The sequence below is a fragment of the Hypanus sabinus genome, unplaced genomic scaffold, assembly GCF_030144855.1.
Source record: "Hypanus sabinus isolate sHypSab1 unplaced genomic scaffold, sHypSab1.hap1 scaffold_754, whole genome shotgun sequence".
In the NCBI taxonomy this organism is placed as follows: Eukaryota; Metazoa; Chordata; class Chondrichthyes; order Myliobatiformes; family Dasyatidae; genus Hypanus; species Hypanus sabinus.
The window spans coordinates 190,632-198,374 of NW_026781605.1; the positions used below are offsets into that span (position 1 = coordinate 190,632).

The 7,743-nt window shown below is 45.3% G+C and overlaps 1 non-coding gene across 1 annotated transcript; it reads left to right on the forward strand.

The window, feature by feature from the left end:
- Positions 1 to 2,759: 2,759 nt before the first annotated feature.
- On the forward strand, positions 2,760 to 2,845 carry trnay-gua (transfer RNA tyrosine (anticodon GUA)). Its single transcript is given in 2 exon segments — positions 2,760 to 2,796; positions 2,810 to 2,845. It is a non-coding gene; the product is annotated as a tRNA-Tyr (tRNA).
- Positions 2,846 to 7,743: the final 4,898 nt, after the last annotated feature.

Below are 7,743 nucleotides of genomic sequence, written 5' to 3' on the forward strand. Positions count from 1 at the left end.
TCTTCTTGAGGCAGCTAGAGTGTGGAACGGGCTTCCAACGGAAATGGCGGACGCAGGACCGATTTCAACATTGAAGTGGAAATTGGATCCGACACGAATGGGAGGGTTATGGACGACATGTTCCAGGTGCAGTGTCCACGGGACTAGGGAGAGGGTCAGTTCGGCGCTGGAGGATGAGCAGAAGAGCCTGTTTCAGTGCCGTACTGCTCGATGACTCTGTGACCAAATGCCACTGCGGGATGTTCCCCAGCGGGGTAAGGGTACTCCCGTCAGGCTGGATGTGGCGAGGCATCAATATGGGACCACTGACCATTTCTCTCATAGTCTGCTGTAGGCGGAAATAATTACCGCATTTTTGTGCAATTCTAGTCAGTCAGTTCAGCAATGATTTGGCAAAACAGCATATTCTATTATATTATATTATAAGACTACTGCACAGAGTCTTGCCATCTTCAGAAGTTTTCTGATGACTCTGCCATAGTTGGATGTATCAGCAATGGAGATGAGGCTGAATACAGGGCTACAGTGGGAAACTTTGTCACATGGTGTGAACAGAATCATCTGCAGCTTAATGTGAAAAAAATCTAAGGAGCTGGTGGTGGACCTGAGGAGGACTAAGACACCGGTGACCCCTGTTTCCATCCAAGGGGTCAGTGTGGACATGGTGGAGGATTACAAATACCTGGGGATACGAATTGACAATAAACTGGACTGGTCAAAGAAAACTGAGGCTGTCTACAAGAAGGGTCAGAACAGTCTCTATTCCCTGAGGAGACTGAGGTCCTTTAACATCTGCCGGACGATGCTGAGGATGTTCTATGAGCCTGTGGTGGCCAGTGCTATCATGTTTGCTGTTGTGTGCTGGGGCAGCAGGCTGAGGGTAGCAGACGGCAACAGAATCAACAATCTTATTCATAAGGCCAGTGATGTTGTAGGGGTTGAACTGATAGCTCGGTTTAAATATCCTGATGCTTTACTGTGTCCGTGTATCTATGCCCCATTACGCAGTTCATCTCTGTTTAGCAGCTTTATACGCACTTTTTCCCTGAATCAATTTCTTTCTGAAATCCAGCTTCGAAGATCATCTAGTAACTCTGTAACATATTTAATATCGTCACAGCTACTTATTTGCATTGAAACCGGTGTTGATACCATATTTTCTGTTTTTCTCTGGTACTGCAGCGGACAATGTCTGTAATGCTGGGGTCATTGGTTTCCATTTCGCGCCGCATACTCGCCAACATCTGTGTTTGCGACTGACTCCGGTAACAGTGCAAACAGTGAGGGTTTGCGCCAGAAATCAATCATGTTAATGTCCAGTAAAAAATAAATCCCCGCAAGCAAAGTGACAGTGAATCACATGAAAGGTGCGTCATCTCGGGGAAGTAACAAGTCAGAGACTCCACTCGCAATGTGAGTGTGGAATCAGCGCTGATGAGGTGGACTCACCCACAGGATTACAGACTACTGTCCTCACCAGCGATGGTCAGATAATGTCCTGTCATTACACGGAGTAGTTTAACAACATCGCAGCTGGTGTTGCGATCCCAGCATCGGCCGTCTGTTGAGGCTTCATGACAGGTGTTGCGTTCAGTTCAATGAAATAAAGCGTGTTATTTCCCCACTAGCATTACGGTTCGTTAGAGCACAGATATTTTTGCTAACTAGCAGTAATTAGCACCAGTCACTGTGCAAGTTGTTTTCATTATTGGTGACCGATTTTTCTATAAAAGTACCTCATTCTGTGCTTCAGCTACATTGAGGACGGAAACATCCAGACGCTGTGGACTCTCAACAACGTGTGATCCGTGAAAAGTTTCACCCAGTAGGCGCGAAAGTAATTTGCTCTCTGGGCGTTGTTATAACTGTTTGAATTTATTTACTGGCTATTTACAACTTTTATGAAATTTAGAAATTGACAACATTCCAAACAGAGCAGCCTTGGATCAACAATGTTTCGAGACAGGGCTACTTGTTACACCGTCATTGTAATTGTCGGTATCCCGGGTAAGTACCTTTCGATTACTTATACGGAAGCAGAGACCACACGCCGCTCTCAGCTACTGCTGAGTGAGTGAGTGTGTGTGCCTGTCTGTGAGCTGCTGATTGTGCATCAGTGAACAGTGGCAGGCATGCAATGATGTTTGTCCAAAGGAGCAAATTATAGGAGGTTAGCCTGACGTGCTGGGGAATTAGCTCAAATGGTAGAGCGCTCGCTTAGCATGCGAGAGGTAGCGAGATCGATGCTCCATTGACATTTTGTATTCCGAGGATTCGTTCAATCAAATCCCTGAACTTGGAATGTACAAAAGATGCGGTTGGCGCAGAGCGAGCGGAAAGTGTCTCTGTCAAAGGGCCGGGAGAAAATGTCGTAGGTTTGCTGATTGAAAGCAGATAGGAGGGAAAGCCGGCTGGCAGCTGGAGTTTCAGTAATGCATGAGCTGCAGGCGACGATTCAGGCATAAATCAGGTGAGTGGTTAGGAGGACATTGCCCTGGTTACTGGGTGAAAAGAGAAAGCTGAGTTACCTTTGATTTGAACGGGCGAGGACGATCAAAGAGCTGTGTTGGAATCGTAGTGTCCCTAAAATTGTCAGAAGCGCGGTGAGAGGCGTCATCCCGTGGCCTGTGGCCCCCAGTGCTGGAAGGACGAGATAGTTGCCATAGGCAGGCTTTTGCCATCGGTCGACAGATGCCAGGCTGAAATCTGCATAATAATTGTCGGTAGGAGCCAACGTGGAGAAACTTGGTGTCGCTTTTCCTTCGATAGCTCAGTTGGTAGAGCGGAGGACTGTAGAGGAAATGGAGTCATCCTTAGGTCGCTGGTTCGATTCCGGCTCGAAGGATCAGGACTTATTTTACTGCGCCCATCATCAATTCCATACCACAGCCTCGCCATGATTGAAATTCCCCCGCGAACGTGGCATTTGTGGACAAGCAGCTGGAATTTCTTTTATACCATGTTAACATCATTTTGAAATTATGCTAAAATGTTTCGACATCTTTGGGAATATAATAATGAAATAAACTGAATTTAACTGTATTAATGAATATAATCCATAAGTGTGCTAAGCACTAAACGTATCACATTTACAATGAAAAATTTTAGCTTCAACGTATGTGCATTGTCATTGTTTGAAGTTACATCACTGTCAAAGATGGTCACAATAAAGACAAAATAGAAGTCTTACTTTTAAGAAACCACCAACGTCGTCCCGTCAGGACATTTCACTGTTGCATCCTCCCTGTCAATTGTGACTGCCTGACAGTGTCTACGTGTGTTGTGTGTTATGTTTGGTCATCGTTTGACTTGCATATTACAGATTAAAAAAAAAACATTACAAGTGCCGAGCACTTTTAAGACCGGGTAACAATGTTCTGCTCAGAGCAATGGTTTGTCCCCGAAGCAGTAAAATAAAACAGAGGGAAGGTTGCTGCGGTGCAAGATCTTGTTTTTAGAATCTGACCTTGCAATCGAATAGTAACTCAGACTTTCGGAAAGAAGCGTAGATGCGCACTTCAATTACACTACCCCTCTCCTTGGAGATACCGCGCTTGGAGTTCTGTGAACAGTCTTGGTCGCCCTGTGATAGGAAAGGCAGAAGTCCGCTGAAAAGAGTGCAGTCAGTATTTACAAATATTTGCAGGGACTCGCGGGATTGAGTTACAGGGAGAGGTTCGGCCTGGTGGCATTTTATTGCAAAAGGCAGAAATGTAGTTGGATTCCGAGCGACGTTTCCTCACATAGAAGTTGCTGTGTGCATTGAACAGCCTGACAAAGGAAATGGGCGTACAGAGTCGTTACTAATTTTTGAAGTACACATGAATAGTTTGACGAATCTGATCCAATCACGGAAAACGGTATCAGATGTCCACGTCGGTCAGTATGGAGATATTTGGCCGAAGGACCCGTTTTTATGCTCCATCATTCTTGGACTCTACTCCTCGCTGCTGCATCAATGAACGTGAAGAGATTAATGTGAGCATGTGCTACTGTAAAACGCTTTGTGCTGCGGTCACGTGTTGAAACAATCAAAGCATTTTTTTACTTCCACTGATAACGTCCAGCAGAGATGAACGATGGATTTTACCTCAATCGAACAAATGACTGCTGTATTTCTACAATAAAAATGCTTTTGATTTTCTTTAATCTTATTTTTGGTCTTTTTTCATTCACTGCAGTTAACCTTGTGGCCATCATCATTCTCAGCCGAGGAAACTGCGGTCTCTCCAGATGTGTGACGCGGTACCTGGTGGCGATGGCTGCGGCGGATCTAATGGTGGTGATTATCGAAGTCCTGTTCTACCAGATGGGTCGAGCATACAGATTTACTTACGGAGTCCTGGGCAACGCTCCGTTCTGCCTTGTCCACTACGTCCTGTGTCACGTGACCGTTGACTGTTCCGTGAGGTTTACTGTCGTTTTCACTTTCGATCGCTTTGTGGCCATTTGCTCCGCTAATTTTAAAACGAAATACTGCATCCCAAAAATTGCGGGTTTGGTGATTGGCGCAATATCGATCGGTTTCTGTTTAAAAAACATACCATTTTATTTCGTATACATGGAATGGGCATCGTTGTTGGTGAGGGGTCACTGGGACTGTTTCGATAGGTCCGTACTTCTTTTCTCGGGATCGTTTGAGGGGTTTTATTGGGTGGACCGTCTGTTGAATCCGCTACTTCCTTTCTTCCTCATTTTGACCCTCAATACTCTGACCGTCAGACAGATACTGGCGGCGAGCAGAGTCCGTAGGGGGCTGAAGGGATGGGGAAATTGCGGGAAACAGCAAGATCCGGAGATGGAGAGTCGGAGACAATCCATCATTCTGCTCTTCAGTCTGTCGGCGAGTTTCCTTCTCTGTTGGGCGACAACCACTCTGGTCTTCATTTTCATGCGATGCCTCTACACAGACCTGGAAATGTCCATTCGGTTTTTTCAGGCACGGTTTTGGGGATCTGTGATTCGGAATTTCAGCAGCTGCACAAATACTTTTATCTACGGAGTAACCCAGACAAAATTTAGAGAACAACTGATAGGTCTTCTGCTCTCGCCGGCTACTTTAGTTTTGAAATATTTTAGGTCTTTACCGCTCAGATGATAGGATCAAATAATTTACAAATTTTGAAATAAAAAAACCTGCAGTGAAAGCATATTAGTGAATTGAACTGCCTGAAAGTGTTGCTGTTCCCAGCAGTTATGCCTTTATTTCTGAGGGAAAAAAATCCAAGTATAGATTGGATTGCTTGGTAATTTCCATCCTGTAAAATGTATTTTACCTTGCACGTTATATCACCCTGATGCCCGGTATTGAAAACACAAAGATCCACTGTCGAAGTGTCCATTTTCTAAACCTTCCTAGTGACCTGGCCGTGTCTGCCAATCCCGACGTCCATTTTCTTTCCTTCTCGTTCGGCGTTTTCCCTTTAATTAAAGTTCAGGTTTATCTCCTATACCGGTATGTTGCTGGGAGAATAATTGCCCTTTCTCTGTCTGGCTGAAGCTTTCCAGTTTCAGCAAACATCGAATCCTACAGTACAGATGCGATGTAGTTCTTCATCGGCCCAACTTGTCTCTAATCTGACAACATATCGGGACACATCTCCTATTGGCCTGAGAGTATTTTCAAACTGTAAATATAAGTTAACCTTGCTAAAGCAGGTTTGCAGCACGGCCGTTTACAGTAATGATGAGGAAAACAAGAAACAAGTTAAAAGAATTTTCGTTTTATAATTTCAATAATGTTAAAATGTATAACTTCACAATTCACAAGAGTGGGCTCCATCATCTCCACCCCTCTGACTCTCAACACATGAGCCCCTTAGGGCTGTGCACTAAGCCCCCTCCTTTACTCCCCATATACCCATGATTGTTTCGCTACCCACTGATCTAATCTGCTAATTAAATTTGCTGACGACGCTAAATGGATTGGACTTAAACAATAACGAGGTGGCCTCCAGGGAAGAAGTCATCTCCCTGACAGTGTGGTTGCAAGGAAACTAGCTCACCCTCAATGTTGCAAAAGCAAAGAAGCTGGTTGAGGATTACAGGAGAAATGGAGGCGGGATAATCCCTGTTGACATTATTGGATCTGGGGTCGAGAGGGTTAACAGCTTTAAGTTCCTCGGCATCCACATCACCGGGGAACTCACGTGGTCTGTGCACACCAGGTATGTTGTGAAAAAGGCACAACGGCGCTTTTTTTTAGCTCAGATGGTTGAGGAAATTTGGTATGGGCCCCTAAATCCTAAGAAATTTCGAAAGGGGCAAAATTGAGAGCATCTTGACTGGCTGCATCACTACCTGGCATGCGAACTGTACCTCCCTTACTCGCAGGATTCTGCAGAGTGTGGTGCGGACAGCCCGGCACATCTGTAGCTGTGAACTTGGCAAGACTCAGGACATTTACAAACACAGGTGAAAAAACGCGTCCAAAGGATCATTGGGGAACAGAGGGACCCCAACCACAAACTGTTCCGGCTGCTACCATTCGGCAGCATCAAAGCCCAGACCAACAGGCTCCGGGGCAGCTTCTTCCACCAGGCCATCAGACTGATTAACTCACGGTGAGTTTAGCAGTATGAAGGGAGATCTCGTGGCAAACTACCGAACATTGAAACCTCTCAATACAGAGGACTTGAAAGGACGTTTCCTACAGTGGGATAGTCTAGGACCAGAGATCAACGCCTCAGAATCGAAGGACATCCAATTAGAACACAGATGGAGAAAATTTCTTCAGCCAGAACGCAGTGAATCTGTGGAATTCTTTGGCTGTGCAGCCCAGGATATTAGTTATACTTCAGGCGCAGTTTGCACGATTAAAGACGACGAGGAGAATCCAGGAAAACAGTCTTGAAATGGATAATAAACGAGTCATAATGGAATGGCGGAGCGGTCCAGATTGGTAGAATGGCCAATGTCTGTATCGCGAATATTTTCGTGTTATTTTGCTCATCGTTGAGGAGACTGTAATAATGGATTCGAAAGTAAGAAATACGGGGCATTGCCAGCTAAGTGCGGAATGTAAATGGAAAAGCCCACATGAGGGTGCAGAAGTGGGGTCAGTAACAGAGTCTGTTGGGATTTCAACTTCTCGCAAAGGCACTGCGTGTTCCTGATCAGGTTAAATGAAATAATTCGAAATCAGAGTCATGATTTGTACCCCGTGACTGCCATTGCCACACACAAGAACGACCTTGATGAGGCTTGGAACTGTTTGGGGAATCCTGTGGAGATCACTTATGTATTAAACCTTGCTTGGGTATGTGGTGTGGTGATTCACTAGAAGAAGATTTCCCTAAAAGCAAACACGAGGAAATCTGAACTTCAAACAACAACACACACAAAATGCTGGTAGAACACAACAGGCCAGGCAGCATCTATAGGGAGAAGCGATGTCAACGTTTCGGGCCGAGACACTTCGTCAGGACTAACCGAAAGGAAAGATATTAAGAGATTTGAAACTAGTTGGGGGGAGGGGAAATGCGAAATGATCGAAGAAGACCAGAGGTGGTGGGATGAAGCTAAGAGCTGGAAAGGTGATTGGCGAAAGTGATACAGAGATGGAGAAGGGAAAGGATCATGGGACGGTCGGCCTCAGGAGAAAGGAAGGACGGGGTTAGATGGAGAACAGGTAAAGAACTAAGTATGTCAGGGATGGGGTAAGAAGGGGAGAAGGGACATTAACGGAAGTTAGACATTTTAATTACACGTCCCATTCCCATTCTGATATGTCTATCCATGGCT